Source organism: Protobothrops mucrosquamatus, unplaced genomic scaffold (assembly GCF_001527695.2).
Source record: "Protobothrops mucrosquamatus isolate PMUCROS unplaced genomic scaffold, P.Mucros_1.0 scaffold2785, whole genome shotgun sequence".
NCBI classification, from domain to species: Eukaryota; Metazoa; Chordata; class Lepidosauria; order Squamata; family Viperidae; genus Protobothrops; species Protobothrops mucrosquamatus.
In genome coordinates this window covers 164,165-179,601 of record NW_015388822.1, presented here as the reverse complement: position 1 = coordinate 179,601, position 15,437 = coordinate 164,165, and positions in this window count along the sequence as shown.

Below are 15,437 nucleotides of genomic sequence, written 5' to 3'. Positions count from 1 at the left end.
TGTATTATTTAGTGTTGTACTGACTATCTACTGTAGATTGAGGGTATATTTAATGTTATCCTTGATTTAAATCTGTGCATCTCTCTTTACTTCCTCTAAAAAAAAAATCCTGGGAACTGCAGTTTCCCAAAGATGTTGAAAACTCAGTTAGCAACTCTGAACTGTTCACAGAGAATTATACAGTATCTGCCAGGAATCTATCGTGAAAAAATGGTAAAATCGGCTTCAGTAATAATTGCAGCTGAAGTCATATCCTTCTTTACAATGGCTTCATCAGATAGCTGGACATCCAAATGGAAGAATTGTTCAGTCTCTGGCTGAGCTGGTATCTTTCATTAAATCTTGGTTTGTTTAGCCCATGCTTTATTACATTAAAATAATTTAACCCATAAATCATAGTTTACAAGCCTAGTAGCTGGCCATATAGACACACAAACACACAAACTACATTATGGCTTAGCACAAGGTATGAACCTCTGTGCATGAATTTCTATGACAAGGTGAGGAGGTTGGGATGTCATTCAAATCATGACATCTTTGCATAAATAATGTCATCACATATTAATGATGTAAACTACATCATTTGGGTTATTGGTCCAATGATATTGTAGCATATGTACAGTAGCTTCTCTCCAAAGGCTATGCTTATGTAGACCCAAATTTCTAATAGAGGATTATGCCTTTCACTGATGCTGTTTTCAAATCATTTTCAGAGTCTGTGCAAATGACCCATGCTAACCCTGGTGTCAAAGTTTGTCCATTACATGCCACCGCAGACTCAAAGTGTGTATCACATAATAGTATGCATGATTGCAAGTAATTCTGTTAGTGGCCAAAATAATTGCCATGCATGGTCCAGTGACTGAATAAATAACAAGTGTGTGCATTTCATATGGAAGGTGAAAGACCTTGATTGCCAAGGTGCACTTCTTCACTGCATATTTTAAGTAAAATGGAATCACAGGCTCATCAGTTTGCACCAGTACATTGTGAATGGCGGCAAGGTTGTAACACTGTTGCTTTGATGCTAACATGGCTTATTATCTTCTCTTCTGCCTCCTCTAACATCAACCTTCTTTCCCTGCCCAATTAATATGCTTTGTGAGATCTTGTAAGATCTGAAAAAAAACAAAACATTACTTTTTTCCAATAGGCAATCATACCACATACCACTATGTAGGACAGATAGGCAAGTTTAGCAGAGTACACCTGTGAACACCCATTAGCAGCTAGAAGTCACAATCAACACTCCTTAATTTCACGACACATGGACAATTTCAATTATGACCAAGCTAAATGCAAAAACACTAGGGAATTCCTGGTGGTTTGGCATTCAGACAATCACCCATCTATAGACACATATAATAAATTATATTTATATGCCATTCAAAAAATATTTTAAAACATTAAGAAGGAAACAAAAAAGATCAGAGCACATCCCCTCCAGCAGCCAACACCCAGATAAGCAGGAATCAACATCATACAAACTATCAAGCAGAAAACAATACCATAATCAAAGAACTACCAAGAAGAAAACCACACTTCCACCAACACTAGCAAGGCAAGGTACTGTATATAAACAGGGAGCAAACCTCACACTCACTAGTGGCAATGATCTTATCTAGTTGAGTAATGAAACAAACAACCAAACTTGGAGAGCACCAGGGACTCCATAGAATATTATTCCAAGCATCCTAATAATGAACAGGACTGAAGCCTATTTTCTCTTAGATGAAGATGTGGGTTGGATAACATTCCGCCAAGGCACACCCTCCTCCTTTTCAGTTTCTAACAGTCAAAGTGAGAGGGGTAGGGGACCAGTAATTCTGAAGCATCACCAATATCAAAATTTTCAATTTGTTTTTTCCACTTTGGAAGGTGATTGTATAAACTAAGATTTCTAGAGATATAAATTAGAAACAGTGGTTTTATAATCTTGCTGCTAAAAATCAATGTATCTATCATTAAACTTTAAGGGCGACCTCCCACAAAATGGGGCAGGAACTACCTGTAGGCTCATCCCTGTTAGAGGAGAAGCCCTAATAAATCTTTATATGTGATGTGTCTTCACAATAGTAAAACTTTGTGTTTCATCTCTTGATAGGGGACAAAATTTATGAATAGCCTTGAAAAAATACAGGTTTGCTTAAAAAAAAAAACAGAATCCAAAAGAGAAGCACACAGATGCTAATTGGGTACTTCTCTGGCATTGGTCTAAGTCAGGGTTGTCCAATATAGTCTCTTAAACTCCAAGAATCAATAGGACTATCCTGGGGGATAATATTATTAATATTAAATGGTTGCTTGCATAGTCAGACAAATGTTTAGACAGGATTTGGCATTTTGTCCACAATCGAGTCCTTCGCAAAGATTTGGGATAGGCAGATGTTATATTAAAAGTATCATTGCAGGACATAAACAGTTCCAAGTAAAGCTACATTTTGCAATTGTCCTATGGTGATTTTGTGAGTGCCAATAGTGGTCCAAGTGGTGTTCCAGATGTTTTAGAATTGCACCCAAGGGGCCTATTGCTATTGTTAGTATAGTATAGTATAGTATAGTATAGTATAGTATAGTATAGTATAGTATAGTATAGTATAGTATAGTATAGTATAGTATAGTATAGTATAGTATAGTATAGTATAGTATAGTATTACAACACTATTACTACCTTTGTTTCTTTTGCCACAGTTGCTCTATTTCTATTTGCAGATCTTTGCATTTTGTTATTTTCTTTCCAGTTCTTTCTCTTCTATTTAGCTGATTCCAGATACTGCCATATCCACTATCTAAACTTTTTTTTGTCTTTCTTATGGACAGTTGTTAAGTCTGGATGTTATGTGGCACGTGCCTATCTGTTTGAATTCTAAACTTGCAGAGCTATTTGGCTTCTTTGTTTTCTATTGCTTTCTTTATTTTATGGTCCCAACAATTCTTGCCTGCAGCAAATGGTATTTCAGGCAAGTATTCCAATGCACCATTACTGCTATTTTGTCATGCCATTGTTTGTAGTCAGTCTGTGTGATCTTCTTATAGCAGCTAACAGGTGGTCCACTATTTCTTCAGATTATTTGCAGAGGTGGCGCTTGCTGTCTCTTGCTGTCTTCTCAGTTCTGGCTTTGTATGCATTTGTTCTTAAGGCTTGGTCTTGTGTAGCCAGAATTAGCCCCTCTGTCTCTGTCTTCAGTTTTTCCAGTTTTAGCCATTATCAGGTCTTGTTGTTATCTACTTTATCTGCTTTTTTTTTTTAGTGTACTGGCCATGTAATATTTTGCCTTGTCATGTCCCTCTCCTTCATTTGATATCTTTTTGTAGGGCCGTTTGGTCTCTCCACAACTTAGTAAGCCTGCGTGCTATTATTATTATTTGTAGTATTATTAGGGTATTTGTTTCTTTTTTCATATAATGAATGTTTGGTCCTCAATTTGTGAAGGGGGTCAATGAGCTGAGGACTTTAGGCACTCCTGGTCTAAGCAGAGTAAGCCTAACTCCCCCCTTCCCCCCCCCAATTCTCTAGAGGAAGATATGAGGAAGGAAGTATCAGTAATGTTTTGACAGAGATGGATGGAGCTGAAATTTCTCTATGCAGCCATTGTTCTTATAAGTTGTCATGAAGAAGCTTCAGATTCCCTGGAGGATATTTTATTTAGTCATTTATAAAGTGCCTCAACGCAAAGGAAACATTACATGTACATGTGGTGGAAATAGTTTGAATATATACATACAAAAAATACTTTCCCTTTCAAGTGCCTTTAGATGTAACAAAGGTGTGCCAAGATCATTTTTCCTGGACCAGGGTTGCACAACCATGTTTGCATGTTTGCATACGATCCTACAAGCTTGGGGGGTAACCCTGAGAATCTCTCCAATGCTAATGAATTNAATTCCAGCAACCGTTCCTTATATGTTTTAGCCTCCAGTCCCCTAATCATCTTTGTTGCTCTTCTCTGTACTCTTTCTAGAGTCTCAACATCTTTTTTACATCGTGGTGACCAAAACTGGATGCAGTATTCCAAGTGTGGCCTTACCAAGGCATTGTAAAGTGGTATTAATACTTCACGTGATCTTGATTCTATTCCTCCAAGGAGAAGCCCTAATAAATCTTTATATGTGATGTGTCTTCACAATAGTAAAACTTTGTGTTTCATCTCTTGATAGGGGACAAAATTTATGAATAGCCTTGAAAAAATACAGGTAATCCAAAAGAGAAGCACACAGATGCTAATTGGGTACTTCTCTGGCATTGGTCTAAGTCAGGGTTGTCCAATGTAGTCTCTTAAACTCCAAGAATCAATAGGACTATCCTGGGGGATAATGTTATTAATATTAAATGGTTGCTTGCATAGTCAGACAAATGTTTAGACAGGATTTGGTATTTTGTCCACAATCAAGTTCTTCGCAAAGATTTGGGATAGGCAGATGTTATATTAAAAGTATCATTGCAGGACGTAAACAGTTCCAAGTAAAGCTACATTTTGCAATTGTCCTATGGTGATTTTGTGAGTGCCAATAGTGGTCCAAGTGGTGTTCCAGATGTTTTAGAATTGCACCCAAGGGGCCTATTGCTATTGTTATAGTATAGTATAGTATAGTATAGTATAGTCAGGGCTTTTTTTCTCGGAGAAAAGGTGGCGGAACTCAAACCTGGCCACGCCCTCATCAAACCCTAGGACCGCCCCTTTAGAGAACAGGAATGCAAGTAAAATTTGGGAGGGGCTATTTCCGGTGTGGGAGGGGCTATTTCCGGTGCGACCGGCCCGGAAAAAGGTGCCGGAACGCGGTTCCGCCGCGTTCCGGCTGAAAAAAAGCCCTGATAGTATAGTATAGTATAGTATAGTATAGTATAGTATAGTATAGTATAGTATAGTATAGTATAGTATAGTATAGTATAGTATAGTATAGTATTACAATACTATTACTACCTTTGCTTTCTTTTGCCACAGTTGCTCTATTTCTATTTGCAGGTCTTTGCATGTTGTTATTTTCTTTCCAGTTCTTTCGCTTCTATTTAGCTGACTCCAGATACTACCATATCCACTATCTAAACTTTTTTTTTTTGTCTTTCTTATGGACAGTTGTTAAGTCTGGATGTTATGTGGCAAGTGCCTATGTGTTTGAATTCTAAACTTGCAGAGCTATTTGGCTTCTTTGTTTTCTATTGCTTTCTCTATTTTATGGTCCCAACAGTTCTTGCTTGCAGCAAATGGTATTTCAGGCAAGTATTCAAATGCACCATTACTGCTATTTTGTCATGCCATTGTTTGTAGTCAGTCTGTGTGATCTTCTTATAGCAGCTAACAGGTGGTCCACTATTTCTTCAGATTATTTGCAGAGGTGGCACTTGCTGTCTCTTGCTGTCTTCTCAATTCTGGCTTTGTATGCATTTGTTCTTAAGGCTTGGTCTTGTGTAGCCAGAATTAGCCCCTCTGTCTCTGTCTTCAGTTTTTCCAGTTTTAGCCATTATCAGGTCTTGTTGTTATCTACTTTATCTGCTTTTTTTTTTTTTTAGTGTACTGGCCATGTAATATTTTGCCTTGTCATGTCCCTCTCCTTCATTTGATATCTTTTTGTAGGGCCGTTTGGTCTCTCCACAACTTAGTAAGCCTGCGTGCTATTATTATTATTTGTAGTATTATTAGGGTATTTGTTTCTTTTTTCATATAATGAATGTTTGGTCCTCAATTTGTGAAGGGGGTCAATGAGCTGAGGACTTTAGGCACTCCTGGTCTAAGCAGAGTAAGCCTAACTCCCCCCTTCCCCCCCCAATTCTCTAGAGGAAGATATGAGGAAGGAAGTATCAGTAATGTTTTGACAGAGATGGATGGAGCTGAAATTTCTCTATGCAGCCATTGTTCTTATAAGTTGTCATGAAGAAGCTTCAGACTCCCTGGAGGATATTTTATTTAGTCATTTATAAAGTGCCTCAACGCAAAGGAAATATTACATGTACATGTGGTGGAAATAGTTTGAATATATACATACAAAAAATACTTTCCCTTTCAAGTGCCTTTAGATGTAACAAAGGTGTGCCAAGATCATTTTTCCTGGACCAGGGTTGCACAACCATGTTTGCATGTTTGCATACGATCCTACAAGCTTGGGGGGTAACCCTGAGAATCTCTCCAATGCTAATGAATTGTCACTTTTAATGTGATTGGGGGAAAAATCATTAAACACATGCGGAGTAATTATATTAATTGTACTGAATTTCATTTAACTTTAATTAAATTTAAATTAAATGAACTTAATTTTGTTCTGCTTCTGGCCATTTTTTGTAATGTAGCCCTCAGCATGCTACTTGAATTATAGCCTCCCACTCAAACTGACTGTAAGAGGTAGCTATGTCACTGTTACCAGCTAACTTTCCTAAAAGTTCTCAAAACAGTATATACTTCTTTTGAATACAATGAAATGTGTATGGTAAATTAATTGTAAATAAAATTTCTTTAATAGAATAATTTTTCCCTGGAGAGAAATGCTACTCAATGACCTATTTGTAGATTAGAAAGTTATCCAGATATGGATATCAAATGCTGGACCTTATAAAAATAGAATACAGAGAAAGGGACATCTGTGCTGGGATTAAGGCATGGGGGATTACAGAAAGGAAAAAGTGATTAAACATGCATTGTGATATCATAATTCATTTTTCATTAGTTTGGCATTATTGTGGTTAGTGTGAATGCCTATGGAATGAAGTGTAAAAGGAAAATCCCATGACTGGACAATGAAGCAGCAAAATATAGGTGGCATTGTAGCTCCTGGATAAAGTATATTTTTTGGATACAAAATGTTCCTGAGGTCCATATGTTCACACCTCTAGTTTAAAAAATGTTGATAGATGACAGAGGAAACATCTCTGAGATTAGAAACCCAGGGCACATAGGAGTAGATAATTTATGTGTACATAGGTAAAGGACCTGATTTATAGAACTTTAACAACTGCTTGTTGCCCTGCCAAAGCATTTAGAATTATATCTGGTATATCTATCCAGAGGTCTGCAAAGATGAGGGGCTGTCACAGAGAAGAAGGAGTCGATCTATTGTCCAAATCACCTGAGGGCAGGACAAGAAGTAATGGGTGGAAGATCATTAAAGAGAGATCTAACCTAGAACTAAGGAGAAATTTCTTGACAATGTCTGGATCCATCATTGAAGGTTTTCAAGAAGAAACTGGACAGTTATTTGTCCAGAATTGTATAGGGTCTCCTGCTTGAGCAGGGAGTTGGATTAGAAGATCTCCAAGGTCCTTTCCAATCCTATTATTCTATGTTTTGTATTATAATGTAGTCTTTGACAGCATTGTGCAATTTGGTGTTCTTGAGAGATACTGTGATTGAAACTTCTGATAATTCTGGACAAGATGGGAAGTTGGTTGACATAACTACAACATAGCTGAAGAACACCATGTTGGGGATATCTACTATGGAATGAGTTATAAAAGGTCATTTTTCTCAAAGTTTGCCTTACTTCACAAATTTTTACTAACAATCTTTTTGCTTATCTCAAAGAGAGAGGAAGTTCCAAAATTGAACAATAGGGGGAGAGAAAGAGCCATAACATTGAACCATGTTTCATTTATCCAACTAATTCTGTTCTAGAAGCATCCATTAAAGTTGAGGCTTACCTAAAACAATTATTGTAGGCTTTTTTCTAGAGCTCAGGACATCATATTTCAAATTTAGAATTCTCATAAAAAAATAACACCCAAGAGCTTCTCTCATTAAGCAAAAATAAATTTAAAAAGAGAGGTTACATATATTTGTAGGAAGAAATTAATAATACTTTCAGTCATGATCAAGGGAAGCTTAAGCTACCCATTAAGTCACAACAACTTTGCACTTCAAGAGAATGTCAAGTAGCAACCAAAAGTTTTAGGATGAGTGAAACTCAGATAAATAGGATAGGAAGATAGATAGATAGATAGATAGATAGATAGATAGATAGATAGATAGATAGATAGATAGATAGATAGATAGATAGATAGATAGATAGATAGATAGATAGATAGATAGATAGATAGATAATAAGCTGGGTGCATGGTAAATAGATTTTATCTATGAAACTGTTATCCTCCTTTGATCCTAATTCTGAAAAGGATTACTGTTTTGCAATAGTGGCAAATAACTGTAGCTGGGGTGTAGGATGAGGGTGAAGGTTCATTCTTTGAGCTCGTGGGTTGGTTTCTGAATGTTTCATTACCAGGCTAGGTAACATCTTCAGCAGAGTTTTGCTGAATTTGCCGAAGGTTTATTGGTATAATATTTTGCCCTTCCCTTTTTTCTGAGAGGTTGGATGATCAATCCACCTTCTCTGCTCAGTTTTTTTTGTGATAAGACTAAAAAGGATGCTTGGGTTTTTTGGTAAGGATGGCTAATCCTTCAATATCCCAGATGAGTTTGAAAATATGGACAAGCATCTAAACAGAAATCCAGCCTCAAATAAAAAGGGTGATGGTGGGATCTTCAAGAATCTTTCTTGGCTATTCAAGAAGGTCGCAAGGCAAAAGTCACCCTCCCCCAACAACAGACCACAGACCCACACCTTTCTCTTTCTCTGTGTAGTAACTTGTGGATTTACAGGTGGCTGTTACATATAAGCTGGGTTGACAAGATCAGAAATGAGGAGGTGATAAGCCGCCTGGGAAAACCAAGGGAAATCATGAAAACAATTAAAAAACGAAAATTAGAATATTTCAGACATGTGATGCGACACCCAGAAAAATACGGCATACTCCATTTAATCCTCCAGGGAAAGATTGAAGGCAAACAAAGTCCAGGCAGAAGAAGAACATCGTGGCTTCAAAATCTAAGGGATTGGTTTGGACAAAACTCAGCAGCACTTTTTCGTGCGGCTACTGATAAAAACAGGATCGCCAACATGATTGCCAATGTCCGATAACGGATATGGCACAACAAGAAGAAGAAGTGTAGTAACTAGTTGGTAGATACTATTTCATTCAGCAACTGCTGACTAAATACCAATTAAATTATATTTAGCTATTACTGCAATATATTATTGCCAAATCTGAATGGTAGTCATGGCACAATATTATGTAATTCAAACATCCTAGGAATCAGTCTAAGTACATTTCTACCAGTATATTTGGGAAGATTACCATTTAGAGCAAAATGGAAAAAAAATAGGTCCAGATCAACAAGCACACTATATTTTAGTGTCAGATTCTGCATGGGGAGGTGTGAGTTGTGTACAAACTAGCAACTTTCTTTATATCCAGTGTCATTTGACTGCTCACAATAATCTACTCAACAAATTGCCCAACTTGAAATATTTTCACAGGGCCAAGGTTGGGCAAACTAATAAAGTAAAGATGCTCTGGAGTCAAGCTAGTTGCTGGTGATTAGATAGACGGCTGTGTATTTATTTATGTATTTATGAGTGAATTATAAATACCTATACCATCACCACTACTTACACACCCACATACATACAAAGTAGTGGTTGTGCAAGAAAAGAAATCTTACATATATTTTTTGATTCAAATAAATTAAATGTAAGAGAAAAGAAAAAAACCTAATAAAAAGTTCCGTATAATATTCCTTTAGTATCAACATGGGTTTAATTCTATTGTTAAACTTGTCAATAAATCTGTCCTATCCAGAAATGCTACTTCATATTATTTTTAGAATATAAAAAAAATTCAACAATAGATAAATGGACTCATATTTGAAATTCATCCCATAGTATCAGGAGGGTAAGTTTGCTTCCACTGAAAAAAAGTTTATCATGCTCCAGGCTTAGTGAACCAAAGCTCTTCACAAAATTCCATGTTCTGTTTCTTTCCAAAATTATATTAACATATTCTGTGATTTGACAGCAAAACAGAACTCTGGGGCTGGAGATGACCAAATCATATATATATCAGGGGTGTCCATAGCGTAGGGTGAAAAAGTTAAATCTGACAGCTACAATGGTGCAACTGAAGACTATAAAAACTGGGTGGAAGTTCAGTAGCTTCTCTTCACAGATTCCTTCCTGGTTGTGGAAGAAGAGCCCTGTAGCGATCAATATGAGCCCTTCCTTTAATTTTCCCTTTCCTTCGCCTCTGGGACTTTGGGGCAGCTGAATTAGCTCGGTCGTATTGGGCTGCAACTATAAAGGAGAAGGTTTTCTGAACCTAGGTGTTGTGGGTAAGTATGGAATGTTGTGCTGCAGAGCAGGAGAATAGAAGGTTGCAGATGAAACACCAGGTCAAAATCGACTTGATGCAGTGACTGGAAGATTGGAGAAAGCTGGTGCTGATAATAATAATAATTTAATTTGTACCCCGCCCTTCTCCTCATAGGATTCAGCTGCCCAAGGGGCCAAAGGGTGAATGCAGCAAACAGCCTTTTAATCCTGTCAATTTGAGAAGTATCAATGGCTGGCCAGCAGCTGGTAGTAAAGCTTCTGTCCTTCCAACCCAAGATAGAGAATGAGAGATGCTAAAATCCCTGTAGTAACTCAGGATGGAAGCAACCAGGGCTTGGCAACAAAGCAAGCCTTACTTACTGGATGTGATGTGATGTGAGGAAAAGGGTTTTATAGAAGCTCATAGAAACGGTGAATGCAAAATCCTTAGAATTAAATACAGAAATCTAAAAATCCATGGAACTGTGGATGTAGGTAAATAGCTATGGCTATAGGGATTTAGAAATTGGTAGTATAATGAATTTTGTTTAAAGAAAAATGGTTATTTTTGTACAATAAATCCTTCCTTGCAACAAAAGAGGGGAGAAAAAAACCATTCCTTGTTTGTGGTCTCCATGTTTCTTCAAATAAATCTGTCATATTGATAACTATCAATGTGGATTTCACTAGGAAAAGTAACTTTTTTTTTTTAACCAAAGAAGACAGTTGTATGGTTACCTTCTTTTCCCTCTGGTCTGCCCGTAACCCTACCTGTGTGTAATATTATCATATCACATCACCCTTTTAATAACTGCTACTGTTGGGTAGAAATTAGAGCACCATAACACCATAACACAGGCAAGTTAAAGCAAATATTAAGGATTAGGTGAGGCTGTTGTTCACACAGCTGCTGTTTTCCACCAAATCTTGCAATTTGAGGTTCATTCATGCTCAATTGGATTTGTTTTAGTCCTTTATTTTCCTAATAATGTTTACTGCTCTGCATGGGTTGGAAATCACGAGGCAGTATCCACTTTCTCTAAATTGCCAGTACCCCTGGGTGATGCAAATTGGGAGAGGCACGTTCATATTATTTTTAATTCTAAAAAGTAACCCGTTTGGATTGAGAGCAAGGATTATTTTGTCTTTGCATTCACTGCTGTCTTGCGGCTTCTCTGGCTGTTGAGTCACATGAAGCACAACTGCTGATCCAGGGAGGTTAATGAGCCTCAGGGGGAGGGGAAGAGAAGACAAAGTCAGATTTGTTTTCACAACCCTCTCCCCATTTCTTCTAGCAAATTCCCTTGGGTCTATGGTTGGTCAGAGCTTTTGGTCCCATTGCCAAGAACGTTGCTGTTATTGCTGCTATTTTTTTTTTAATGAAGCAAAGATGCCAAACCAAGCTTTAACCACAGGAACACATTGGTGAAGCGAAGGAAAAAGAGGACGGGGTGTCATAGGGGAAAGAATCCTAGCAATTTTTCTGTCTACAATGACAGCAGGCAACGCATTTCAGCAATAATCTGGTTTAGAGCTGAGATATTGTTTAGTTTGCCTGGACTAGGGCACGTTAGGCTGTAGCTAAGAGGCTTGCTACAGCCTAAATTTTGCTCTGCCCTCTTTCTATGGGGATTTCTGTGCTATAGGAACTGGAACTGCCCTTTGAAATTCCTCAGATTGTGGCTAAGTGCTGGCCCAGCCCAAATTTTGGACCAATAATGACGCTGAAAGAAAAAATTGGGGTTCAGTACTTTATTTCTGCTCAGACATAAAGATAGATGCTTGGGATTGATGTCCAAATCAGGCGTGGCAGCTTTTATACCATAAAACTACATACACATCAGAATTTGCTGATATTTCATCACTTGTTCCTGATTTATTGAACACATGTGCATAATAAGTATGGGGTGCACTTAATGAGCTAAGGTTTTTATCTTTGGTTGTGTTTTTTAATAAGTAAAAATGAACTTTTAACCTCTGGATCATTGCCCCAACATTCTTGACCACAACTTAAGCAAAATGTCATGTTATGTTTCCCTGTTCCAGTAATGGGCACACTTGCAAAATTCTTCAGCACAATTACAAATCCACAATTGGTCAGCTAAAGTAACACTTCCTATAACTGAAGCATCTGTGGTCAGTTTTTTTAGCTTCTTCCAATAAATGTCAAGGTAGATGTTAACTAATTCTTGATTCTTACAATGGTTATATCAAGGAAAAGCATAGACAAAGTGATTAAATAGACTAACTCTAATTGAAACTAATTCATGGCTCACTTGCATGTGACCCCTAGCAGTTTGCTAATATATTAATAGGCCAGATTCTCAAAGGCATCAAAGCTGTCTTGGAAATTCAACTTATTATATTTAATATACCAAGCCATCACTTATTTTAACTATATTTTTCTGGTACAGGCCACTGTGGTCTGGTTTAAAATCATGCTATATCCTAGACTATAATTTAGTTGAATTCACACTGTGCTAACCCAACACTAAACCACATTGTGGTATAACATGGAATATGATCTCAGCCAATGTGGATAATCAATTAAAATTTAAAATTCTTAGGAGCATACTTATCTTATGATGTATTGCGTGTGAGCTCTCAATTAAGCTTTATAAATACTTGTTATTGTTAAATCAATTTGAAATGCAAATTTGAATGGAACAAGGAATGTAAAACATTGATTTTGTTTAAACAAAGGGAAACTGTTTTAACATCTGTATCAAAAATTCCAATAAATCTGAAAGCTATTTAGTTATTCAACTAAAAAATATTTCAGGCATTGGCTGCCATTATATTTCTATGAAAAAGCAATCAACAAATTAAAAAAAAGATTGGAAAGCTGCTTCTTTATAATCTTTTCTTTCTTGTTCTCTTATAATTTTCTCTTTCCTTATTCACTATTCTTTGTTTCTTTTCCAATATTTATATTGCTTTTATCTTGTTAAAATTTCTTTCATAAAAATTATATATATATATATATATATATATATATATATATATATATATATATATATATATATATATAGCATTTTTTGCAATAACCTATGGTTATGTTCTAGGAAGAAATCATTACTTATATTAATCTGACTGAAATAGGGCTTAATATTTACAAACGTCTATATTCTCTTGAGCTATATTACCTATTACATGGACAGTGAAAACTGGAAATGGATTCTGTGTGCCCTGATTGCTGAGAGACAAGTCCTTCAACATTGGAAAGATAAATGTATGGCTGCAATTATTCAGTGGACTGAAAACCAAATGTTACTTGCAACTTGCAAATCAGTTTCTTTGATTATGTATTTGCAATTACAATGAAATATGTGAACCCTTTTTAAAATCAGTTATATAAAATGTTAAATATATGTATATATATATATATGAAGCATCCTTATATTCCTAGATTTTTGTTGTTGCTTTGCTCTCTTTTTTCTTCATTCTTTTCTACTGTTTTGTTTAATTAAAGACATATACAATGAAATGCCATGGGGCTGGGGGGGTCTTAAGCTTGCAACTTTCTCCTATTGCAGGGGAACATTTTGTTCCATCATTTATGAGCTTGTAGAGAATTCTGCAATCTCAACCACTTTTTCAGAGGAAGCGATCTCGGCTGTTTTCTTTCTCATAACACTCCTTTTTAGGCTTTAGAATTTTTTCTAATTGATGATAGTTCTGCCCTCAGAGGTTAATTCACATGCCCTGCACTCCACTAGTGGATTTAACCATTATTTCATAATACTGGCTAAAGGGTTTTCCTATTAGCTTTCTTCTGAATGTATACTAGCTGAGTAGTATATTCAAGAAAAAAGCGAATTGGATCATAAATTTGGGATAGCAGTTTTGTTTGTATTTGAACAGTGCAATCCTGAGATTTTTCAGGAAAAGAATTCCATTATCACATGCCCTCATGTCTGCTCTGGAAGTTTCTTCAACACTCTGGGGTACATAAGGGCCTCATTTCCAGCCATTTCCATTCTGCTAATGGGGAACATTACTGGCGATCACTCTCTAGAGGACTTACAGAGTGTTTATTTCTTTGTTCTGGACAACAATTCGTGAAACTAGAATATTAACTGTTTTAAATTTGAAAGACTTGTAGAATAATGAAATTAAAATCCTGTTGAAACATCAGCAGTTTTTTATTTCATTTTTTTTAAAAAAATCTACCCAATGAGTCAAGATTTTTGTTTATGTACTGCTTTTTTTTAGCTTCCTTCTTAAAATTTGGTGACTCCATTATCTATTAACTTAACTTGTGGCATATGGCCTGAGCTGTGATTTAAAGCTCACCACAATGCCCCAGGGAGAGATATTTAATACTGTCATTTTTAATAATTGTAGATTAGCAAGAGAAGCCTTGAGCAGATCATCAGCATCAGTGGATTCTTTTAGAATTTGAATTCTGCCTTAGATCAAAGCTATCAGGTGAGGATTGGAAAAGTGACTGAAAACCCCAAAACCCTATTCTGACCTTATTTTAAGAATGCATATATAGCTGTTGTCCTGTTTCCCTGGAAATGGCTGCTTTGATTCACCCACTTCAGCTAGACTTAATGCCCAAAGATGCTTCTAAAACTACTGATTCCTTTCCCCAATCGTTTTCATTGCTGCTAACTTTGAAATATTGGGAACATGTAAGCCAAGCAATGCCCACTCCAATCAGTGCAAAAAGCAGCACACAGCCTGGCTGGTGCCTTCTTACTATAGTTTTATTTGTTGTTGTTGTGTGTGACATTTCCCCAAGTCTAAACAGTTGCTATAGAGGATGGTGTTGCAAAACTGCTAGGGCAATATCTTTGAAACAATAGCATCTCAGGAAAGGTACTTGAACATCCGTGGGGGGAGAGAGGTTGAGTTGAACCCAAAATCTGGGAGATGGTGGATGATATGAGATTTCCCATCCATGGGAAAACAGTCTAATTATAAATCTCCAAACCTTCAGCGTTTCAAATGGGCACTTGATTTGGAATGCTTATGATTTGGGATGCTTCACTGTTCAGCTGGAAATAAATTGGTTTAGTCATCAAACAGCAATGATTATGCAAGATCATTACTTTAATGTTAGTATTATATTTGGACTCTGGGCAGCTTCTATCTAAATAATAATTGTAAGAAGGCTTCCATTCTTTGTGTGCACTTGCAAGTAACCATGCTACATATTCTTAGTGAAACTGGGCTTTAGTTCCTGGAAAATTGGAGCTTCTTTCTTAACTGCCAAAGGACTTACAGGACTTCCTGCCCTGCATGCCTGTATACAATAAATATATTAGTTGGAGTCAAATGATGTTCTAAGCCATGGT